The sequence below is a fragment of the Neopelma chrysocephalum genome, unplaced genomic scaffold (genome assembly GCF_003984885.1).
Source record: "Neopelma chrysocephalum unplaced genomic scaffold, ASM398488v2 Primary Assembly neopelma1_64, whole genome shotgun sequence".
In the NCBI taxonomy this organism is placed as follows: domain Eukaryota; kingdom Metazoa; phylum Chordata; class Aves; order Passeriformes; family Pipridae; genus Neopelma; species Neopelma chrysocephalum.
Window position 1 is genome coordinate 8,287,278 of NW_020897721.1, and position 15,957 is coordinate 8,303,234.

The 15,957-nt window shown below is 39.8% G+C and overlaps 1 protein-coding gene across 8 annotated transcripts in view; it reads right to left on the bottom strand.

Annotated features, from left to right (window-relative positions):
- The window catches only part of TTLL7 (tubulin tyrosine ligase like 7), a 61,612-nt gene extending 46,246 nt beyond the window's left edge, over window positions 1–15,366 (bottom strand). For 4 of the 8 annotated variants that reach the window (XR_003534192.1, XM_027683091.1, XM_027683095.1 and 1 more), the window contains exons 1-2: window positions 15,251–15,366; window positions 14,131–14,253 (exon numbers count right to left, since the gene is read on the bottom strand). The gene's annotated coding sequence lies outside the window, so the exon portion shown is untranslated. Of the gene's footprint in view, window positions 1–7,683; window positions 7,793–11,301; window positions 11,446–14,130; window positions 14,254–15,250 lie in introns of those variants that run through there. The other 4 variants (XM_027683094.1, XM_027683092.1, XM_027683093.1 and 1 more) reach the window with 3 other exon arrangements.
- Between the last annotated feature and the right edge of the window lie 591 nt (window positions 15,367–15,957).

Below are 15,957 nucleotides of genomic sequence, written 5' to 3' on the forward strand. Positions count from 1 at the left end.
CAGTCTGAGCAAGATACAAAGGTGCCTCAGTAAAGAGCACAGGACGGTGGGAAGAAGTGGTTTCACAGTTAATGGAATGATCCCTGTTTCCTTGATAACAAGTTGTAACATTACAGAAAATTAAAAATTAAGAGTATTTTGTGCTGTTACACGAAGTGTATTATAATAAGTTAGGAAATTGCCTGAAATAAATTCCTCTGGCCTAGATTATCTACAAGTATTTTTTAACAAATCCCACTTATTTCCTGTTATTTGCACCAGACTCCTCACAAGTGACCTCTGCCTTTCACGCTCCTGCTCTTCACATCTTGATGCAGTAGGGAGCTGAAAAGATGATTTTTCATCTCTAAATAGGAATTGCAGGCCATTAGACCCCAGGTTTTTGTTTTGTTTTGTTTTTGCCAAAGAGTAAGCATCGCAGAAAAAGGTTAATTAAATCAGGTCAAAAAAGAGAATGGAGAGTAAAATTCAAACTGAAAATAAAGGAGTGCAACGTGAGAATCTATTCCAAAGAAGTCAATGAGATTCTTCAACCTAACTTGGATCATACCAGTAACTATGAAACTACTACTGTGTTCCCAAACAAAAAGATACTAGATTGCACATTTAAAATGGATTTATTCTAATAGATTTAAGCATTAAAAATGGTACAATCACCTACTATCAAATACTCCATGTTCCAAAACAGAGACAACACTCTGTCATTCAATGTGCTGGTTTTAATGTGAACTTCTTCCTTCCTTCTAAGTTATTGTGACACTACTGGTGGCCAGTTCAAGAGGCTCCATGGACTAAGCATGTGCTTAACCTTACATACATGATCTGAAAACATGACTTCAGACCTTAAGCCATGGTACATATGACAAGACCTCTCAAAGACAACTAACATTTCTCAAGTGTCTTCCTATTTACCTAGGTGAAATACTACAAAAAAACAGATTGCCAGGAAGGTTTTTTTAATTTCCTGCATTATTTGGGTACAGATAAATAATTGATCATCAACAGTGGAATGTTTTAGAATAGATTTTAAAACCAGCAGACTCCTTTCCAGCCCATTAGTGCAATTTACCCAGTGCTGTCACAAGTGGCTGGAAATGCAGTGGCTGGAAAGAAATCCTCAAGGCTCCTGCCATAAGGAGCTTTCACTGTGAAATGGAGACACACTGAAGACACAGTTACAGAACTTGGCAGGTGACCATAGGGTGGGAAAGACAACATCACAGTGCTGCAATCCCCACTCTGCAGTTAGCTGGAAAATCAAAATAACAAAAATTTCACAGAAACATGAAAAAGAAAGAAGTGAAAATAGTCTTCAGAGCATTGACCTAGTAAACATCTGAGTTCTGGTTTTTTTCACTCTATTCTAGATGATAGTTTTTCGGTCCCTTAGATCTTAGAATGCAGAGGTTTGGATACACTGTAGCAAGGGGTTTGCTATTTATTACAATTATGCAAGACTGTAATCTACTGTTGATCTGGAATTAAGATATAAAATGCAGATTCACAAGGAGATTAAGAAATTAACAAAAATTATGATAGAGAAAAATGCCTTTCTCAGTACCAGCCTCAGCAAGGTAATAACAATTTTCAGTAACGAAACTGCACAATTAAAAGTCTCACACACTGTCATGATTTTTTTAGTATATGTCCTGATAAAATGTATGTTGAAGTGTTCCTGCTACAAGCAAGCTTAGCAACCAGTTTTATTGTTACATGCTCAAAGAACAATTTGGTGGCAAGTTCTCACTCTTACAGAGAAATTCTAAATGCAAAAACCAATCCTCATTTTGAGGCTTGATATGTCAAAGTTACAGCCTTCTAAAAACAAGCTTATCTGTCAACTGGCTTAAAATTGCACATAATTAGGGTTTGGTTCAAAATATTCTGAAGTCAAATGAAATCTATTAATATCAACATCCTTCATCCTCTCCACGAAATGAGATGAGATGTATACCGAGCAGTTCTTTCAGACAAAGTGAATGCATGGAGTTCTCATGTGCTTGATTTGCTAAATGCACAACTACAAGCTACAAAGGAATACAAACAAGCATGATTTACACAACTTTTTTTGAATCATGCAGTCGTGTAAAATAATTCTCTGAACTAGTTTATCTGAATGGTCAGCATTTCTAAAACTTCCAACTTTTCCCTGAGCTACCAAACCAACCAACCAAGCCATGCTCTGGTAACAGCACTCTGCCTCTGAGCCCACAGGCTCCAGTTCAGGTGAGTTTAACCTCCCAGCAGCCAGTCAAGAGCCCAGTCAGTAAAGGCCCTAGAATTAGTCTTCTGCAACACAGGACATAGATCAGACATGACTCAACACCACCTATTTAGTAATACTGAAAGCACAAACCATCCTGACCCCTCCAGTGCACCCTCCAAGCACCACACAGAGCAGAGTGTGCATCCCAGCTGTGACCCTGTGTATTTGCTGCAGAATGTCAAAGGTGTGTTCTCTTCAGTGCTGGACCCTTCAGAGCCAGCTCAGAGCTCAGCACACACAGCACAGAGCCTCGGGAGCCCTGCAGTGTTAGTGCAGGGGAGGTTTTACTTGGGGCTTTCCCTGACTTTGCACTTCACAGCTTTGGATGGAATTTTTTCATTGTTTTGTATCACAAAAGGTCTATGAAATGATAAGTATAGATTCCCCAATTCAGAAAACAGAAAATGTACTGGAAGCTGTTAAGATGGTAGAAGTTTCACATCTGAGTTTCACAGGCATTAATCATTTTCTACTCACAATATATGGAGATCAGAATTGAGCATAGAAGCAATTTTTTTTCTTTTCAGTGTTGTCTTGAAGTAACATTACTTCTTTTTGCATTCATCTATTTCCCAAAAGGAAACTTCAAATCACTGGCCAAATTTAAATCAATGTCAAATGTTTCAAAGCTAAAGATTGATTTTCTGTTTAAAAAATGACCTCCAAACTGTCTTTCACAGCAGAGCCCACAATGTGACTATCTGTTAGCTCATTCTCACCCTTCAAAAGCCTTTTCTAATGTGATAATGTATTTCAGACTGTTAGAAAATTGAGCACTATAGAGTTTCATATTTACGTTCTGAATATTGAAAGAGGGCCATCAAAGAAAGTGAAACCAAATTAGAACACTACAGTAAAAGGATAAGGCTTGAATCTTTTACTTGTTCAGTAAAACATAGAAAATATATTAATTGACAAGAGAAAAGAACTTGCATGACTTACAAATCAATAATTCAAAAATAAAGTGCAGGGAACTTTAAATAAACATTATTTAGCATTCACAGTGGCAAGGAAAAATATTGACAAAATAGTCCAAACAAGCAAGCATAACCATGTTTTTATATAGCAAAATCTGAATTTCAGAAAATACATACCTCTGTCACTTGCTGCTAAAAAAATATCAGCTTTCACATTCTACTCTCTGCCAGCAAAAAGCATAGACAATGCATAGGTCTTGTACTACTGTTCCCCACTTCAGTGGGGATAACACCATAAATCTGTCAGCAGGACAGCATTTCACTAACTCTGGAACATAAAGTATTCCCAGCCCCTGATCACAGTAAGTTCCACTGACCACTGTTGAATGGAAACCCCATCTCTATTTATTACAGAATCATTATATACAACCATTTTATATATATATATATATAAAAAACATACATTATACATTTTATCTATTATATAGACAGCCAGGCTATGGAAGGAACAGAGCTGACAATGTGCAGTAATGATTACCTGGAGCAGAAATATTGACATGTGATAGTGACAGTGTGGGTTTGGGAGGGGAAAGGGTAAACGAGAGACTTAGGAAGGAATTTGAGTTGTGGCACCTGTGGGAACATCTCTGCTCTGTCATCTCTGTGCCATCCATGCTCTTCATTACAGCCTGTCCATACACCAAGAGCTATCACAGGGTGGTTTAAATTCTGTACACCACACACCAATCACTGCTGGAATTATGCTACTCCTTTCTTTATCATTCACTTCTCAAAAGATTTCTTTCTCTAGCAAGAGCTAGAGGTCTTAGGGATCTACAAGATAGAACAATTTATCGTTTTACATGTATTAAGACAACTCTGCTGTTATAACAGAAAAAGCACTAATCCTTTAATAAAGCTGATATGTTTGCAGTGATTTATTATATTATAAGTAGACCTTAGGGGAGACATTTACTAAGGATCTCAAGAAAGAAAATAAAGAAAAAGATATCTTTAGACGGTTCCCCCTCACACATCAAATTTTCTCTCCCCTGTGACAAGTTGGCAGCATTGGCTTAGTGTGAAAACAGCATCAAGCTCAGGGACACAAGAACACAAATATGGTTAAATTAATTTCTGCAGATCTCTGTGTATCACAAGAGCCACACCTTAGCCCTACATGGTCTGCCCTGTTTCATCTCATATTTTATAGGCCTACAATTCACAGATCCATTTTAGCATCTCTAGCCATGGACTGCAGTCATCACACAGCCCACAACAATGCTGATGGAGGATTACATCATCCTCATTCACACACTGCAACACAACAGTGGTTTCCAGTTTAGCAACAAGGGAGACACTCCCCCAGCAGCCTGAAATACAAATTGGCAGACATCAGCCTGCAGTTTCAGCACCCAAGGTGCAAATGTTAGACAAAAATCAGGCTTTGAAGAAGTTAAAGAAAAAGTTTCTTATGCTTACAAGAAACATTTATTCAAAGGCTTCTTGACCACGAAAGTACAAGAAAGGTGTTCTTACACAATCACCAAATTCTTTATCACATTATCCTGACACTTCCAGCTATGAATCCATTTGCTCAGCTCCAGTGGCAACGCTCGTGTGCTTGTATGAGTGTTGGTAGACCTCTAATATTTTAATGACTGTGTCACATACTTCTACCCTGAAAAGAATAAGTGACAGTCAGAAATATTCTCAGTTGGCCTACAGTATCACTGAGACTACTGTAACCAACACTCAGTGCTAGTAACAGTTTGCAAAGAGCTGATAAATGAACCAGAAACTCCAGCAGCTACAAAACATTTCACAAAAACATGCTTTCCTCCCCACAGCTTAGTACTTGGGGCTCAGTGAGGTACCACTGACTTGAAAATAGTTTTGTAAATGAAAACAGGAGAACATCAGCAGTTTCAAACAGATGTGAGTCCTCAGAAGCTTCTCTGACTAGAATTGACCCAATTTATAGCAATTCCTTTAAAAGACTGGATTGGCTCCAAACCCTCTGTGTCACACTGTTTTTATCCATTGTAGGGGATGTAAAGAGAGTCACTATCCTCATCAGTAAAGAGATGAGACTCCAGTATCCTGCTATAGGAATATTTTTGTATATACTGTTCACCTGTAGAAAAATACAGCATGTGGCCACAAAGCCTAGAAAAATAATGTCTGAAATATTGACCCTAAATTGAACACACTGAATACCCAAAAGAAGAGACAAAACTGAAGTGCATCAGACTTTACACACATTAGCTTTAGTTTTTACTTAAAAGAACAAAGCATGAGAATAGCCTGCCAAAAAGTCATTTTCCAGCATATATTTGAACTCACAGGATCAGGACAATGTACCTTCTGAATGGTAAGTACAGCATTCCTGATGAAACCCTGTAGTATTCACCAGTTTATTTAGTGAGTAATCATACATTGCCTCAGAGCTGCAGAGACCACACTGACAATCACATCATAGCTTTTAATGTAGTTTAAAATAACTCCAAAATCCGAGCAGATAACTGCCCTAAGCAGGACTATTTGCCTCCATCGCTTTAATCAGAGCAGAAGCAGAATTCCAAGTTTGGAACAATATCACAGTTAGTCCTGTGCTCATCCGTCTTGGTCAACTCCCAAAAACCAACACCTAAAAGGAATTTGCTCTGGCATGTGTGTGTTGCTTTTTTTTTTCCTTTTCTTTTAAATTAAAAAAAAAAGAAAAAGCATTCTGTGTTGCTTAAGAGCTAAACTTGAGAAATGTTCTGAAATAAAAGTCCTCAGTCAGAGGCTAGAGCAGTGGGATATTAAATTCATTTAGCAGGGCTCCATTTTATTTTTCATTGCTTTAATCTTGTATTTCTTAATGGTACATTCTTAACCAAACAAAAAGGCATAAAGTTATACTGTGAAATACATGCTGGCTGCAAAGCTAACTGGTTTTCAAATATTCAAAAGAAACAAATACGATAATTCCTTATTATGTCATCAAAATGTACATCACTGCCACCCAAACCAAAACGTGACTGGGAACTGAACCACATACTTTTTTTTTTAAATCATATTATCTAGGCTGAAAATTACAAAGTTTATTGTTCGTGCTTCTGACTCTCTCAGACATTCCATACCCTTCATGCTATAGAAAAATTTTTTTAGCCAGAGAGTAGTATATTTGCCTGATAAACACAGTTAAGGAAAAAATAACTGTACCCAATTGAGTCAAAGGCATTTATAAATACAAAGGTATGGAAAAGTTACAACACCCCTAATAAGCAGGACAATAAATCTTTCAGAAAAAAGTTTAATGCAAAGTGTTAGTAGAAACAAGAATGAAGGAGAGGAGAATTGACATACCAAACAGAAAAAAAAGGAGAATAAACTGGGATTCAGAGTTGCCTATTGATGCAGGACTCTGGATATTACTTCACAAATATGAAACTTCTTCCCAGTTTTATATGCTCCTTTGATTGCTCAAAGGAAGAAAGAGCTTTCTCCAGGAAATTTCCCAGTCCCATCACCTTGAAGATATGTACACATAGTACAAAATTTGTCTCAAGTCTATAGTGTAAATGAGTTCAAGCCATACATAACAGCATTTTCTCTGTGGCCCAGTGAAGTAAATGTAGATATTTCTATTGACTTTTGTGGACTTTATATCATAATGTTTCAGTTCCAGGACAGATCTGCTGGTGACACAATTCAGAACCATAATTAAGACACAGACACATTTGGTCTCATCCCTGTCAAAACTAGAGTCCACTTAAATCAAACCTTCATCTCACCTTGAGGTTACAGCTCCAATTGACTGAGTTGCCTCTGAATTACTCTCTTTCTCGACAAAGATTACAAGCTCCCAGTATCACTTGCAGAACTGCTCAGCTGTTCAGAGGCAGCACTTCACATTTCATAGCTCATGTAGGATTCACATGCTCACAAACAGGGATTGCTGTGCAGGTGACATAAACATACATTGCCATGGAAAATGTTTCATGCTGTTCTCCAGAAGCATATTTTTGTCTAACTAATGTTTTACAATTTAATGCATTCAGTAGATGCTCTTGAATCTAGTTCTCTGTTATAAGGAAAGATAAACTGCAAGCTAAAGGGTGGATGAGAAAGAGCATAAAAACAAAGAAAAGGAACAAGAATGCTGGAAAAGGAACTTACTACAAAATATATGTGGTGGACAGAATGCATAAGCATTCAAACTGAAGGTAATGAATTTCAATTAACACAGTCTGCAATAGAGAGCAATAGGGGAAAATTACACAAACAAAAACCCCTAACAAAAAAAACCCTTTGAAGTAGCATGTGACAGGATAATATAACAAATTCTTCTGCAAACAAATTACCAATAACAGTGTCTAATGTTTATTTATCATGGATTTAACTGACAAGATTACATACTGCAGAACACCCAGTCATACCAGGACCTCCCACTAATATGGAAACAGATTTAAAAGAATTCTGCAGTAGAAGTAGCAAAATGAAATCACCTACCGTTAGTGTTGCATTGGTGAAACTATCTGAAGAGTCAGCCCTCTGGAAACATTTCTGTATCAATAATTGAGAGCTGATACAGTTTCAGGGAGTGATACACCAGGGAAAGACAGGCTGCAGCAGCAGCTCCTTCCCACTTAGCCCATCCCTAGCACTTTTTAGATCTCCTTCTTAACCCTTTCTAGGTATTTTCTCACTGTGTTTTGGGTGAAAAGACAAAGGCATGGTACATGCTATAAGAAAAGAATGCATTATTTCCCACTTTACTCAGAATGTCAAAAGAGCCGTGGGAAGAAAGTCAGTAGGATTTAGTCATAACAATAAGCTAACAAGAAGTAAAATCTAAAAACAGAAAGTGACTCAGAGACTGAAAGAGATATGAAGAGATACAAGCTACTGTAACCAGGACAATGGTTTCTCCAAATGCAGAATTAAGAGGTCAAGATCACAATAACATAAGACACTAGCATAGCAGTAAGCTAAAGGAGAAGTTAATAACTTGCTATAAGAAAAAAAGGTTTTAATTCTCTTCCAGCCTTGGACCAATGAGATTTGAGCTTTGAAATCAAACCTATTTGGTTTCAGTGAGGCCAGCATTACAGTCTTATAGACCAATTTTTAAACCAAATGAAATCTAAAGTGAACTGATGGAAAAAGAAAATTTACTTCCTTTACTGGAATAACTTTTTCTGTAGTACTCTAAAACCATTCATTTTCCCTAAATGAAGTTGTATTCTTTTGGAATGTCAATTATTATCAATAAGAAATTGTTTTCTGACATCACTTCACAAGATGACTTTTCTTTGTCATATTATTCTTTTACTTTAAGGAAAGATTGGTCTGATCTGACAGCTCAGTACATTTTAATGGACTGTGGACCACAAAGGCTATCTGACAATAAAAGGTTTGAAAAATTCTTTTGTTCAAATGGGTTATTTCCCCCCACAGAAAAAATAAGCAAACAAACAAAAGCCAAGAAAAAAATCACCACTGAAGAAAAGTGGAGAAATGGACTGCACTCCATTCTTTCCCATCAGTTTTACAGCAGCCAGGCCCATGGGATGTGCCAGACAAGACTGACTGCACCACTACTGTCATACCTATCCTCCAAAGATGAACTAGTGGGGAAAGGTACAGTGAGGTGGAGGAGGATATATTCACATAAAGTGGTGGTAGTCCTACTAGCTGAAATGCCAGCCTTTGGAAATCGTGCACAGGTAGAATGCAGCTGGGAGAAGAATGTATATACATTTACAATGTGTGTAAAAGACATTTCCTCTTAGTTTACAAATTATAAGAGTAGATATTCTCTCTGAACCACAGAGAATGTCTCTCTTGCTCATTCAAGTGAAACAGAAAATCAAACAAATGTGCAGATTTGTCCCGTAAGTACAAAGAAATAAGTCTCAGACAATTCAATAGCTCTATAAGTTTGTTGCAATTTGCCCCAGTTCACAACAAGTATAGTTCTCTCAGTCACACAAAAAAAACAAACAAAACAAAACAAAACCAACAAAACAAACAAAAAAAACCCAAAACAAAACACAAAAAAAAAACCCAAACCCCCTAACAAACCAAACCAAACAAAAAAAACACATGCAAAGGATTAAGGCATCTTCTTTGGCCATGATTGGACAGGTACATTTCCAAAATTGAAGAAATTACTTCAAGGACTTTGAAACAGTGGGAAATAGGGGGAAACTCAGTGCAACCAACTGAGAAAAAATTTCCTGTGGAAGAAGAGAACTGGGAGTGAAATCCAGACATCTCTCCTTAAGCCTCTTCCCATAGACAATTTTTTCTATGCTCTTCATACTGTCTTGGTTCCAGGTTTCTTACATCTAGCTGTTGCAGAGAGTCAGCTTCAACTGGACCATTAATCTCTTCTCCTCAAACAGCTGGAACTGCATTATGAGTGCATGTCCCATGACTGAGAGGTATTTCTTCTTTATCAATGAAACTAAATGGTCTGCTCACTGTCTGCATCCAAACACCCAAACACCCAAACATCCACCCACAAGAATATATCTTCTTTTTAACTTCCACTTCTCATAAATTTATTTCATTTTTCTCATAGATTATTAAAGACTTGCTTCCTATATGTGTTTGTATTCCTGAGCGTTGCTTTTGGCAAAAAAAGGCCACGATGTCCTTTCATTTTCTTTTCATACCTAGAGGCAACAGAGGGAAGTAATACATAGGCTTTTTTAATCAACTGCTTGGGGTCATTGACTGCATGATTTCTCAGCTGGTGTCCAGAATTGCAAATCTAGTTCTGTGTTGTTCCCTTACTGCTCTGCTATTTCTGCACTTGCAGATGCTGCTCTGGGTCAGTATCTGTCGTGGTTTAAGCTGAGTTGTCAAGTGAGCACCACACAGCCACTTGCTCAGTCCCCACCACCTCGCTCTCCTGGGACAGGGGAGAGAATCAGAAGGATTAAAGTGAGAAAAGTCGTGGGTTGAGATAAAGACAGTTTAACAGGGAAAACAAAAGCTGCGTGCATAAGCAAATTGAAACAATAATTTGATAACCACCTCCCATGGACAGGCAGGTGTTCAGCCACGTCCAGGAAACCAGGGCTCCATCAGGAGTAACAGTTAACTGAGAAGACAAATGACATCCCTCCAAACATCCCCCCCTTCCTCCTTCTTCACTCCTCTTTACGTGCTGAAATGATGTCCCATGGGACGGAATATCCCTCTGGCTGGGTGGGATCCCCTGTCCAGCTGTGTCCCCTCCCAATTTCCCAGGCATCCACAGTCTCCTTGCCACCATGGCAGTCCAAGGAGCACAGAAGGCCTTGGCTCTGTGTAAGCACTGCTAAGCACCAACAAAAACACCTCTACTACCAACACTGTTTTCTGCACAACTCCAAAACATAGCCCCAAAGTAGGTACTGTGAAGAAAATTAGTTCTATCCCAGCCAAAACCAGCACAATATCCTACAAGACTCCCAACTTTGTGAGTGCCTTTGCAACAGTTTCCGTTTGATACAGCACTGATTCCTGTACCTCCATGCTTTATTTTACTGAATAGCTCCTTTCCATCCTCAGAGACATTCTTTTCAGTAAATGCTTCCATTTTTAAAATGGCACAAAATGTACTAAACTCATGTTCTCACATTATTCTCGTTTATTTTTAAGCAGAAAGCCCCTTTTATTCAAATAAATGCATAATTGTTAATGCTCACTAATAATTTATAGTCTTTGAAAGACTTCAGGTTCACATAAAGATAAAAAATTAGGATAATATGATACCCCTCTAAAAATCCCCGTGAAATAAAATGTAATTAAAAGTGTGGTTTTTCCTGGGTGAATAAATTGCACATATTTGAGATTTCTTTCATCAATAATTCATATGAAGTGTTTTTGCATGTTTTTCCACCCCCCACACCATCAAGATAAGTTTGGAAGGATAAAGCAATATAACAAATTCATAGAAATTTCATGTTCAATGAACGCTAAACACTTGACAACCACCCACAAAAGCAAAGAAAGTACTGACTTCCATCACATAGCTCTATTTTATGTTTTTCAAGAAGAGATCATTCTGAGCAAGTAAATAAGAGCAATTTCCCCATCAAATCTCCCAATCTTCTGCCCTGTCAATCCACTCACTTTTTGTGTTCATAATCAGTATCAAGATCTTTGCCTCTTCCCCTGCAAGATTTCAGTATTAAGCATCTGATTTCATTTTCTCATGCTATGCTCCAGTGCTTCCACTGCACCCTATAGGGATATTACCGTGCTGGTTTTCAAGTGCTAAATATAAAACAAACACATGTCAAACCACGGACAAAGTTGAAAGGAAACATACTTTAATGTAACTAAAGAAGAATATATTTAGCGTTTTGCTACTAATCAAGGATGAAAATAAACTTGTCAACACCGTGTCTAACTGAAACCCACACCCTACTCAATTCTTTCTGCAGCATTTATTATATACAAAAAGTGGATTTAGTCTTTCTTTCTTTCTTCTGAGGAGTGACTGTTAGTACTCTGTTACTATTGCTGGCCAGGAAGGGCTTCTGAACTGCAGCATAAAGCACTTCCATCCTTTCAGGCAGTGGGTTTGTCTATCAATCACCAGTAATGCAGCCCTCTGAGTGAGATGCATTTGGGCAGCGGTGCATATCAGACTTCAACCTGGAATCCTTCCAAAACCAAATACGAGTGTACAGGGGGAATTGGCAAGACACTCACTCCACAGAGAGTGAAAAGTGAGTCCTAAACCAGAACGTTGTTTTCTTTTGTCTTTCTTTCATTATTATTGTTAATTTGGACTCTCCCTAAAGCAGTACTGTTCCTATGTCCCTAGAAATGAACGCTCATCCAAAAACCATGGGATTACATTTTTAAATATTGCCTTTGAAACAATGTAGATCTATATTTTTAGTATTTTAAACTACCTGTACTTTTATTTTTAACATCGAGGAAACAAGTACTACAACTGTATACACTGATCTTCATTTTGGAGGTCCTGCATTCTAATTAAACCTGATATTGAAGGCAAGAACCATTATGCCTGCTTTATTTAGCCCTCTAAAACACAAAGCCAAAAATTTGTTCTAACATCTTAGAGCTTGTTTCCTGGCATATGGAATTCAAGGCAGAGCAAAAATATTGATAAATGAATATAAATTAATGTGGTAGCGTTGTGAAACTATACTGTACAACTGTATGAACATTTAAGAGAGAAGGTAAGGAAGAAAACCGGAAAATGCTCTTAGCAAAAGCTGTTACTGTCACCCCTACAGAACCTGCAGGTTCCTGCACCCACCACCACAAAGAAGAATGTTCAGCAGACCAAGGCACTATGGAACCTCCTGGTGTGAAAGAGCCTCTGGCTCCAACAGGGGTGTTCCTGTGGAACAGGAAGATTTGCTCTAATACCCACCAGGTTCTAAGGTTGACTGCTTCAGTGTGTCACCTTTTTTCTCCCATATCCATTCAATTGCAAATGATTCCCTTACCCATCAGTGTAGCAGACATCAACAAACTCCATTCTAAACTTGAAATACACTAATATTTTAAATATTAATATTTAAAAGGTTCATTGGTTCCAGTAAACTTTCAAGGAAGCTCGTAATGTCTGTAAAAGGAGCAGTTGCAAAGTACCATTCTGGCAGGATCTTATGTAAGCATTACTGGAGCCCTAAAAAGCTCCTCATGCTTAATAAGGGCCACTTGACTTCTGGCAGTAGGATTCCAATGGCCCAAATTAACTTTCAGGTGTGCAGAAAATAAAAGTGAATCCAAGGCTAATCATCTAAAGGGAAAAACAAAATCCAGTAATATCCTCCAGTACGTATGCTGTGGTACCTGCAATGAAATTTCTTAACTTTGACAGTTGGTATGCATCTTTCCAAATAAAATGAACTTCCTCTTTTAGGAAAATACAAACTATTCCTTTCCCGGAAGGAATCACTGTAGAGTCACCATGTCAATGACACGTGATGGAAATACCTCATCAGAAAGTAAAAGACTGGCAAGCATTCATCTGTGTCATCAGGGACTGACACAAAGCCTAACAGAAAACTTCAAGGTCTTCATGATTTAGGATTGTCCCAAAAGCCACAACACTCCAAGGCAGAAATAACACTCGGAATTTTCCGAAGATTTGCAGAAACATGCAGAAGTGAGAAATAAGCATTGCTGGTTTCTACAAGATGTCTTTACACTGGTAAAATTATAGCACAAAACTAAAAAAACATTAGTAATTCACATAGCAAAAAATTATCTTGCAACATGCTGCCATGTGCATTTTTAAGATGGGAGCTTTGTAAAAGTATAAGCAGGGTAGCTTGGAATATGTGATCAATTTCTCCATTTCTGACACTAAGATTTCACTTCAATTCCTTATTTTCTAAGGATTTACACCCTGAAGTTAATGTGTTCTCATTTAGTATGAGATACGTAGAAATACATCTTAATACAACATTAAAACAGAGGGAAGAAGAAAAAAAATGAAAAAAAAATCCTAGTACGTTAGAAAATGTGGAAGTTCAAGAAATTACTCATTTGCCATATTTATCCTACAGAGATTTTTAAAATTTATAATAAATATCCACAGATGGAGATTCAAATCAAGAAATCATATTTCAGTCATTCTTGGTGCTGACAATTCAGAGCAAGCACATTCAGCAGTCAGCATCAGTCTGCCACATTTCAGCTTCAGAAATATATTTATGGCTTTCATTATCAACATACAGTATTATAAACATCTTAGAAAAAATCCTAACTATACAAAAAAACTGCAAGATGGCTTAGTGTCTAACTGCTTGTTGACCAATTCATCTCCGAGTTCTTCAGACTTGTCCACAACTAAATCTACGGTGCCAACTTATTACTGTCAGCTTTGGAAGAACACGGGAACAAATTTGTATTTTGATTGCAAACCTGAGCCTCAGATTACTAACATAATTGCTGGATTACTGGAATATTTACCTAATAACTGCTGAGAAGCTCGGTCTCCTGACCTCTTCTAACACTCCCAAAGTGCTGGGCAGATCCCTTCGGAAGTATGTGGAATGTATCCAAACCGTCCGAAATCTAGAATGGGGCGTTTTTCTAAAAACAAACAAACAAAAAAAATTAGCAACCATTGTTCTAGACTTTCTTGTATAATACTGCCAATACCTACAGGTAAAGACACATTCTTTCCTTACAAAAGAAATCACATATTCTGAAACTTTGTAACATTTTTCTCCAGGGAATCTTGCTTTGGAAGTACTACTTCCCTGTGTTATCAGAGACATTATATTTACTCACCGTGTAGGAAAACCCCTGGCATAATAACTGCTTTCTGTCACTTTTTGTTCAAAGTAGCATTGACACAAATCTTATTTCTATTAAAACCAACATCACAGCACTTAAAAGAGGGACAAAAGCTTCTACAGATGCCAAGTCATTGTATATTTTGAGATACTCTGCAGAATTTGGGGGACAACGAATTCCCACAGAGAAAAGTACTTCTACCCTTTCAAGTATGCAAAGAACCAGCAGGGTTTCTCTGAACATTATTGAGATAGGTACTAGCACCCTGGCACATAAAATTAATGAGGGATTTAGGCAGAGAAGTACACTGAATTGTGGGGTGGGTTGAATATGTGCGTTTGGTTGGTTTAGAGGGGATTTGAGAAGGAATAAAATCTAATTTTGGTACTCAAAATGCAAATACATAAGAAAGGCACAAAAGCAATCAATACTGAGACCTTAAGTCAGTTCCTCAGAGTTCAGCACTGAGTTCAAATTGCAGGATCAACTGCTTTTCCCTTCTGCTTACAGTTATGTGTGGTTTCAACAGCAGAAATTCAAAAAGACCTCACAGATTATGGGCTTCCAGCTAAGCACAGAAAGCACAGCAAGATATTTGACTTGCATCTCCAGAGATTTAACTTGTTCTACATTTCAGCCTCCACCGGGTACCACTGCCAAAGGACGAGCCCATTTTAACCTTAACCGGCTCTGAAGAGACCCGGCCGCACACGCAACACGACCCGCACAGATGATGAGCTTCGCACGCTGAAATTCAGGGGGAGGAGGGACGGGAAGAGAAAATTAATACCTTTAATCCCGAAACGCCTCCCGGCTCCCTGTTCCTCACACTGCGACACGCGCAGTCATCCCATCCTCCCTGCCCGCGCCAGGGCTGCGCTCGGGCACCTTCCCGAGGGGCCGCCGCTCCCGCCGCACCTGCCCCGCGGGGCAGCGCCGCTCCGCCCGCCCCGGGCACTTCTTCCCCGCGCTCCCGCCCCGCAGCATCGCCCCGAGCCGCCGGCAGACCCCGCTCCGCCACCCCCGCAGCCCCCCGGCCGGGCGGGGCTGCCCGTGCCCGCCGGCGATGCTGAATCACGGCGGGCCGCTGAATCGGGGGCGGCAGCGGAGGCGGGGGCAGCGCCCGGCGCCCCTCACCCGGAGCTCACCTGTCCGGCAGCGCTCGGGGCTCGCGGGCGGCGCGTGCGGCGCCTCACGGCGGGCGATGCCGGGCGATGCCGGGCGATGCCGGGCGGTGCCGGGCGGGGCGGTCCCGCGCGGCCGCATCCGCGGGGCACGGGCGGGAGGAGGAGCGGGAGGTTACGGCGGGGAGCCGGGACGAACCATTCCCGCGAGGGGGCACCGCCGGCGCACGGGCGGGCGGGGCCGGGGCGGACGGGCCCTCCCACACAGGTACGTGCGAGGAGAACCGCCCGAGGGCCGGCGGGCGGCGGCCGCGGAGCGGGGCCTCCCGGCGCGGCGGGCGGGGGCGGCGCTGCCGTCCGCCGGTGTTCCCCC